The sequence below is a fragment of the Micropterus dolomieu genome, linkage group LG03 (genome assembly GCF_021292245.1).
Source record: "Micropterus dolomieu isolate WLL.071019.BEF.003 ecotype Adirondacks linkage group LG03, ASM2129224v1, whole genome shotgun sequence".
Taxonomy (NCBI): Eukaryota; Metazoa; Chordata; class Actinopteri; order Centrarchiformes; family Centrarchidae; genus Micropterus; species Micropterus dolomieu.
In genome coordinates, this window is record NC_060152.1 from 1,178,965 (window position 1) to 1,185,204 (window position 6,240).

The 6,240-nt window shown below is 38.9% G+C and overlaps 1 long non-coding RNA gene across 1 annotated transcript; it reads right to left on the reverse strand.

Annotated features, from left to right (window-relative positions):
* Positions 1–1,558: 1,558 nt before the first annotated feature.
* LOC123967563 lies at positions 1,559–5,910 on the reverse strand. The gene is made up of 4 exons (XR_006824271.1): positions 5,861–5,910; positions 5,276–5,458; positions 4,941–5,042; positions 1,559–2,512 (listed from the first exon to the last, which is right to left on the reverse strand). It is a non-coding gene; the product is annotated as an uncharacterized LOC123967563 (long non-coding RNA).
* Positions 5,911–6,240: the final 330 nt, after the last annotated feature.

Genomic DNA, 6,240 nt, shown 5'->3' on the forward strand with positions numbered 1-6,240 from the left:
GATGATTTGCCAGATTTAATACTCATTAGAGCAGACAAGCTATCAGATGCAATAACTATAACAATATATAATTATAGTATATACCTATTATTTGTTTCCCTATCCACTGCAGGGCCAGTACTATTGCAGTCAACTCTGTGGTATACACTGAGACATGATCTGATATTCTTTTCTTGATATATGACTCACTTGCTGGGAAAAAGACTGCTGCACCTGCACGCCCTGTATCAGGATCTTTGGAGCCATCTGTGAATATAAACATGGAGTCTGAAAAATGTAAATCAAAGTAATTCTGTACTATACTGCATGCTGGAAGTTTCTTTGACATATCCTTCAATTCCTGCTGTATGTTTAGATCTACAATTGGTGTTGGGAATAACCAGGGAGGAATGGAAGACTGTGACACTGTAGGGCTGTAGTCTAATTGTCGTAATCCTATGACTTCTGCCTTTGCATCACCAATCCACCCAAAACTTGTGAAATTTGTCTCATTGTGTTCCCAGCAATCTATTAAGAGACTCTTGGCAGGATGAGAATCACATTGCCCCTGGAGATTAACCCAGTATGCCAACATTAGCTTTACTCGCCTGATTCTTAACGGCATTTCTCCCATTTCCACCTGCATTGCTGACACCGGAGATGTTCTGACTGATCCACTGCAAATTCTCAAGGCCTGAGCTTGTAATACATCCAACTTCTTAAGGTTTGATTCTGCTGCTGACATGTACGCTACACATCCATAGTCAAAAACGGATCTCATGAGTGCCCAGTCCTGTACTGCGCTGTGATTGGCCAGCTGTGTATTCGTGGCGTGGCTTAGCGAAGGGTCAATTGCTAACTTGATCTTTTGTCTTTTTTCTGTTGATTAATTAACTCAATAATAACAAAGCTAAAACAAGTTCAATAATTATGAATTGCAGCAGCGAAACCTGAGGCCAGCAGCACCCAGAGAGTAAAACAATGAAGGAAAGAGCAGAAGATGGAGGAACAGCAGCTCTCTGTTCTGTATCTTTATTGGTCTGTCAGCTCCATGAGCACCAGGTGGCGCTCAGAGTCCGACTCTGTAACAAAACCTTCTGAACATCCACCTTCACTTCTGCATCTCTGGAAGTTTTAGGACGTAAAGTCTGCTGGTTTCTTTTGACCCGATACGATAAGAGACATTATTCTATATATATCATAGAGTTGATTTATCAAGCTGTCATTAGTTCATCACAGAAATCTGATTGATTGGAATAAAGAAAAATCATTTTAAGAAATAAAATGTAAAATCATCAAACTATTATAGTTATACATTTCTTATCAGTATGCAAGTAGTTGGTGATTGGTTGATTTATTGATTGTGAGGTCAGAGAATGATTGTTACCTGTGGGTCTGTGTCGATATAAAGACACCATGAGGACAGTAGAGATGCAATTTAGACAGAACACCACTAGGTGGCAGACCAGTCTGAACACAAGCTAGACAGGGGCTGTGAAAGTGAAATAATAACAGTCCTCACAGTCTGAGAGGTGTAAGATTAAACTAAAATAAAATAAAATAAATCACAGCGCTGAAGTCTCATGTTAACTTCACATCAAGTTTAATATAGATTTCAGCACATTGGGAAGAGATCTCTTAATGTCCGGTATAAACAGGACGATTACAACATTGTTGTTGTTGCAGAAGCAGGAAAGCCTGTGTCAGTGTTTAAATGGGAACCTGACTGACATATAATTTCTCTGTTTCTGAGTCTCATGAAAACTAGGACCTGCTGATTTATATGATGTGTGATGTTTAAACAGCTTCTCAACTCAGAGAGAAGAAACTTTACAGACTAAATCTTGATAGATCACCGACTAAAGAATCAAAAACTCGCACCTCGTATAGTACTGAAGCTGCATGATGCTGTTCAGATGTGTGTGTGGTTTTGTTTCTTCTTAGTTATCTATTATCTGATGAGAGGTGTGTGTCGCCACATCCAAACCAGAAGGTCAGGTTTTCCCCTACGACAGCATTGTGAAACCAAGAAAACCACAGGAGAAAAACAAGAATTAGACCAAAGTTTATCGATCCTGTAGAGAGACAAGTTGCAATAAGAAGAAAAAAACAATAATAAATTATAAAAAACAGTCAAGTTAGATATTACATTAAACTGGAAGTTACCATTAGATCTTGTTCAGGAGAAATATAGGAAACAAGTATCATGTCAGTGCTGTGCAACTCACTGAAAAACCTTCTTTTACACAGGGAAAACTATTTATTTAATCCTTACATTTTATGTCACTGCTTTTATACCAAAAACACATCTTAAAATGTTAAGAACATTCAGTAAACCTGAGCTGTTTGTCTCTTTGTAGCTGTCTGAGTCTAATTTAGTTTTAACAGTGAAATCTAATACATGGATGTGCTGAGGTGTGAGGGGCTCTGGGGACCAGTTCCAGGCCAGCTGGACATCAGCGGTTGGACTGGTGTGAAGGTGTGAAGGTCTACCTCAGTGAAGAGTAGACGACCTCTGGCTCTGCTGGAAACTCTGAACACACAAACACAAACAGTTCAAACAACATGAGAAACTGTTGGAGACAAAGAAACTCCGTGTCCAGACAACAACTCTGCTTCACTGAGTTCTCAGGAACTAACAAGAGTTTCAAACTTGTGATTCATTAAATGAGGTTGCACCAGTAAAACTTAAGAAATGTCTCAAGTAAAGCTTGGAAATGTCTGTAGCACCATCCAATCAGGAGCAATAAGATATGTAAACAGGAAGTCACTGTAGCATCACAAGCTGAAAAATAACATTGTCAGGTCTGTGTGTTCAACATAGTCCTCCAACCTAAACGACAACATAAGTCGTTTTAACCACCTTCCAAATACGACACATATGAGTGTACCCCTCCCCTACTGGTCCCTACCGGTCATGTTTGTCCATGCCTCCCAAAACAGCATTTTCAAACTCCTTTTCCTGACCTGACCTACATTTTGGAAATCACGAGGACAGGCTCAGAATATGTTACTGCTACTGTTACAGCTGATACCAGTACTGTTAGTATATTTGCACTACTACTAGTAGTGCAACACATGTAATAATACTGGAGATACAAATATCATTATTTTTCATGTAGAATTATAAGTTGTATTATAGACTTTAAAAACGGCAGCAGGTTTGACAGTTTTATTCTTATTAACATCACTTCTGTGAAAGGTGAACGACAAAATATAACTGGAAAGTATTTATCTAAAATGATAAAAACGAGACAACTACAAAGCTGCTCACATCTGTGAAACCAGCTCATGCATTTAAGCACAATGCAAAAAATAGACGGACACATCATTAGTTGACACAGAGCGCACTATAGTGAGAAACCACCAGCGTCCGACCCCAATTTACTGCAAACAACAGGAGGAAGTTGCTGCTGTGGTTTGATATTCAGAGTGGAAAAAGAAATGCAGTGCACAACCAAGTATATTTGGTCTGTTAAGTCAATTTTCTCTTTTATTGGAAATCACTTAAACACTTAATTTAATAATTATTTTCTATTCAATTCAATCTTAGCAGATTGCAAAGTAAGAAATGTTGTCACATGAATCATCTCTGCTGTCCTGAAACCTGCTGAACTCAATGTAGAAAACAAAACAAGGTCAGTTTGAGAATTCTTTGAGCTCCTCACCTGTGACCGAAAATAAAGGGATGTGACCATTGCTAAAGGTGCATGTTAGTGTCCAATGTGTAATGTATAATGTTAGATCTAAAAATAGATTTTAGAATAATACTCAATAGTATTAAATGACCAAAATGCCCTCTTTGGTGGTAAACAACAGACATATTTGTACTTCTCAGACCTGAACTACGAAGCAAGTTGAAAATACCCACCCAGGATATCATTTTGTTATCTGGCTTCTCTAAACCTAACAACTACGATCAGGCTAAATGGTCAACTCAGTAAGTCAACCCATGAGTGCATTTACATAAAAGAGGCGGTGTTAGCAGCAGATGACCAATCACACACATGAACAAGTCACTGCCGGCAGAGTGGCATATTTTATAAACGAAGAGAGAACTGCAACATTAGACAAATGTGACATAGTCTAAGTAACACAGCTGCAGCTGACACATGCAGGAAGACAGTGTCAGGTTAACAGCCTATAATCAGTTTTTGATTTGATGTGTTCTTATGGCATGTGGCAATTTTTGCCTTATTCCTTCAGCTCGGCTGTGTGTCAGCATTTCCACATTAAAAGCCTTGGGCACTGAATAATTGTTAAATTCAACGTACTAATAAATTCTCGTCACTTCATAAATGAGATTTATTAATTTAAAGCACTCAGAAGTGTTACAGCTACAAAATGAAAAATCCATTCTTGTCTAAAAAGGGGCTCAAATAGTGTTTGAAAGACTGAATCTCAACATTTAGACTACTGAAACCTCCCCCCCATTATCTGCGCCTGTAAATTCAGTTTTCTATGGAAAAGGTAATTTTACATTTTTACATTAAATAAACTGATCAATAACAGTGTTTCAATGTAACACTTAACAGAATGAGATATTTATACCTGAACATTTATAATTCATGTATATTTCTTTATTTTCATTAACAATCCTGCAGTGATGTGATATGCAGAGTAACATTATCATAAACAGGAAACTGGACGACCACAGAGATGTTAGCATCTGTTAACAGATTCATCACAGGGTACAAAATAGACTCACATGCAACACATCAGCCACAACAGACCAGACATTATGGAATAAAAAACGTTGATTTATCATTGACTTATTTTGATTAAAACTGCTTTGTATCGTATTTATAAAATAATAGACGTATAAATAAATCTTATTTATAAAACTGTAAATTTACAAAATGTCCTCTGAGGTTCTAAAACTCAACTTGGTCCTCACAAAGTCATAAGAACAAGAACACAGTCACTGTCCCTGAAAAACAGAGTGAATAAAACATTGTTACCTCTGCTGCCTCTGATTGGCTGCTGTAGGTGACTTGATATTTTGACATCACAGTATGCGATGCCATCTGTGATGTCATCATCTTCAACTTCTACTTCAGCAGCTGAATGAACCAAAAGGATCAGAAATTCAAATCAAGGAAGATCATGTGATTCTATCTTAAGCTCCACAGTTCACTAAATGGACCCTGTGGTGAGATTGTTTTATTAACAACATCAATGTAATTTATGAGAATCCTGATGGACGTCTGACTTAAAGAAAAGTGTTAAGAGAAATGTGTCAACAGTGAAATGTGACTTGAAATGTTAACAGTAGCACATGGAGTCTGTGTCTAACCTTTAGGTTTCCTGTGGAGGCATCGTCTCACCAGTAGAACCAGTAGAACCAGAACAACCACAACAACCAGAAGATAGAAAGATAGAAAAGCAGACCACAACACAGAGAGAGGAGAGGCAGAACCAGGAAGAGAGGTGGGTGAGGAAGAGAAGGAATCAGGAGGAGAGGGGGTGGTAGATTTCCCTAAATGAACAAGAAATAATAATTAACATGCTAAAAGTGGACAAGTGATGGCGTGGTGTATAACATAAACTTTTATGATCAAGAACAGTGTCAAGTGGATTTCTTCTCAACACATCATCGCAGCATTATTGTTCGGACACCACAATGGGGACAAGTATGCCTTTTAGGCAACAAAAACACAGAAGATTGGTGGTTCCTGGCTGACAACCCTGCAGCTGACCAATGGGCACCGGAGGAGGTGCGACATGCAGTTACGCTTTAGCTACCTGTACATTTACTGAGCAGACTGCAAAGTTAGAAATGTTGTCGCATCATGAATCATCTCTGCTGTCCTGAAATCTGCTGAACTCAATGTAGAAAACAAAACCAGGTCATTTTGAGAATTATCATTGAGCTCCTCACCTGTGACAGAGATCCAGCTGGATGGAGACTCTCCACGACCTCTGATGTTACACTTGTAGAGGCCTTCATCAGACTTGTTAACATGGTGGATGGTCATGTGACCTGTAGGCTCAGTCCTGATGAGGGAGCCATCTTTATAGAAACCAGCTGGGAGGTTGGAGGGAGGGGTCTCTGTTTTACAGTGCAGAGTGACATCATGTCCCTCCATCACAGGGAGGACAGGACTCTGCAGGATCACTGGTCCACCTCAACACAGAGACAAACTACAGCATTTCATCATTTACACACAGCTTCATCAACACTAACTCCACAGTCTGATCTTACCAGTGACAGTGATGTTGATGGTGTTACTGGTTGCTCCCTCTCTGGACTCACACCAG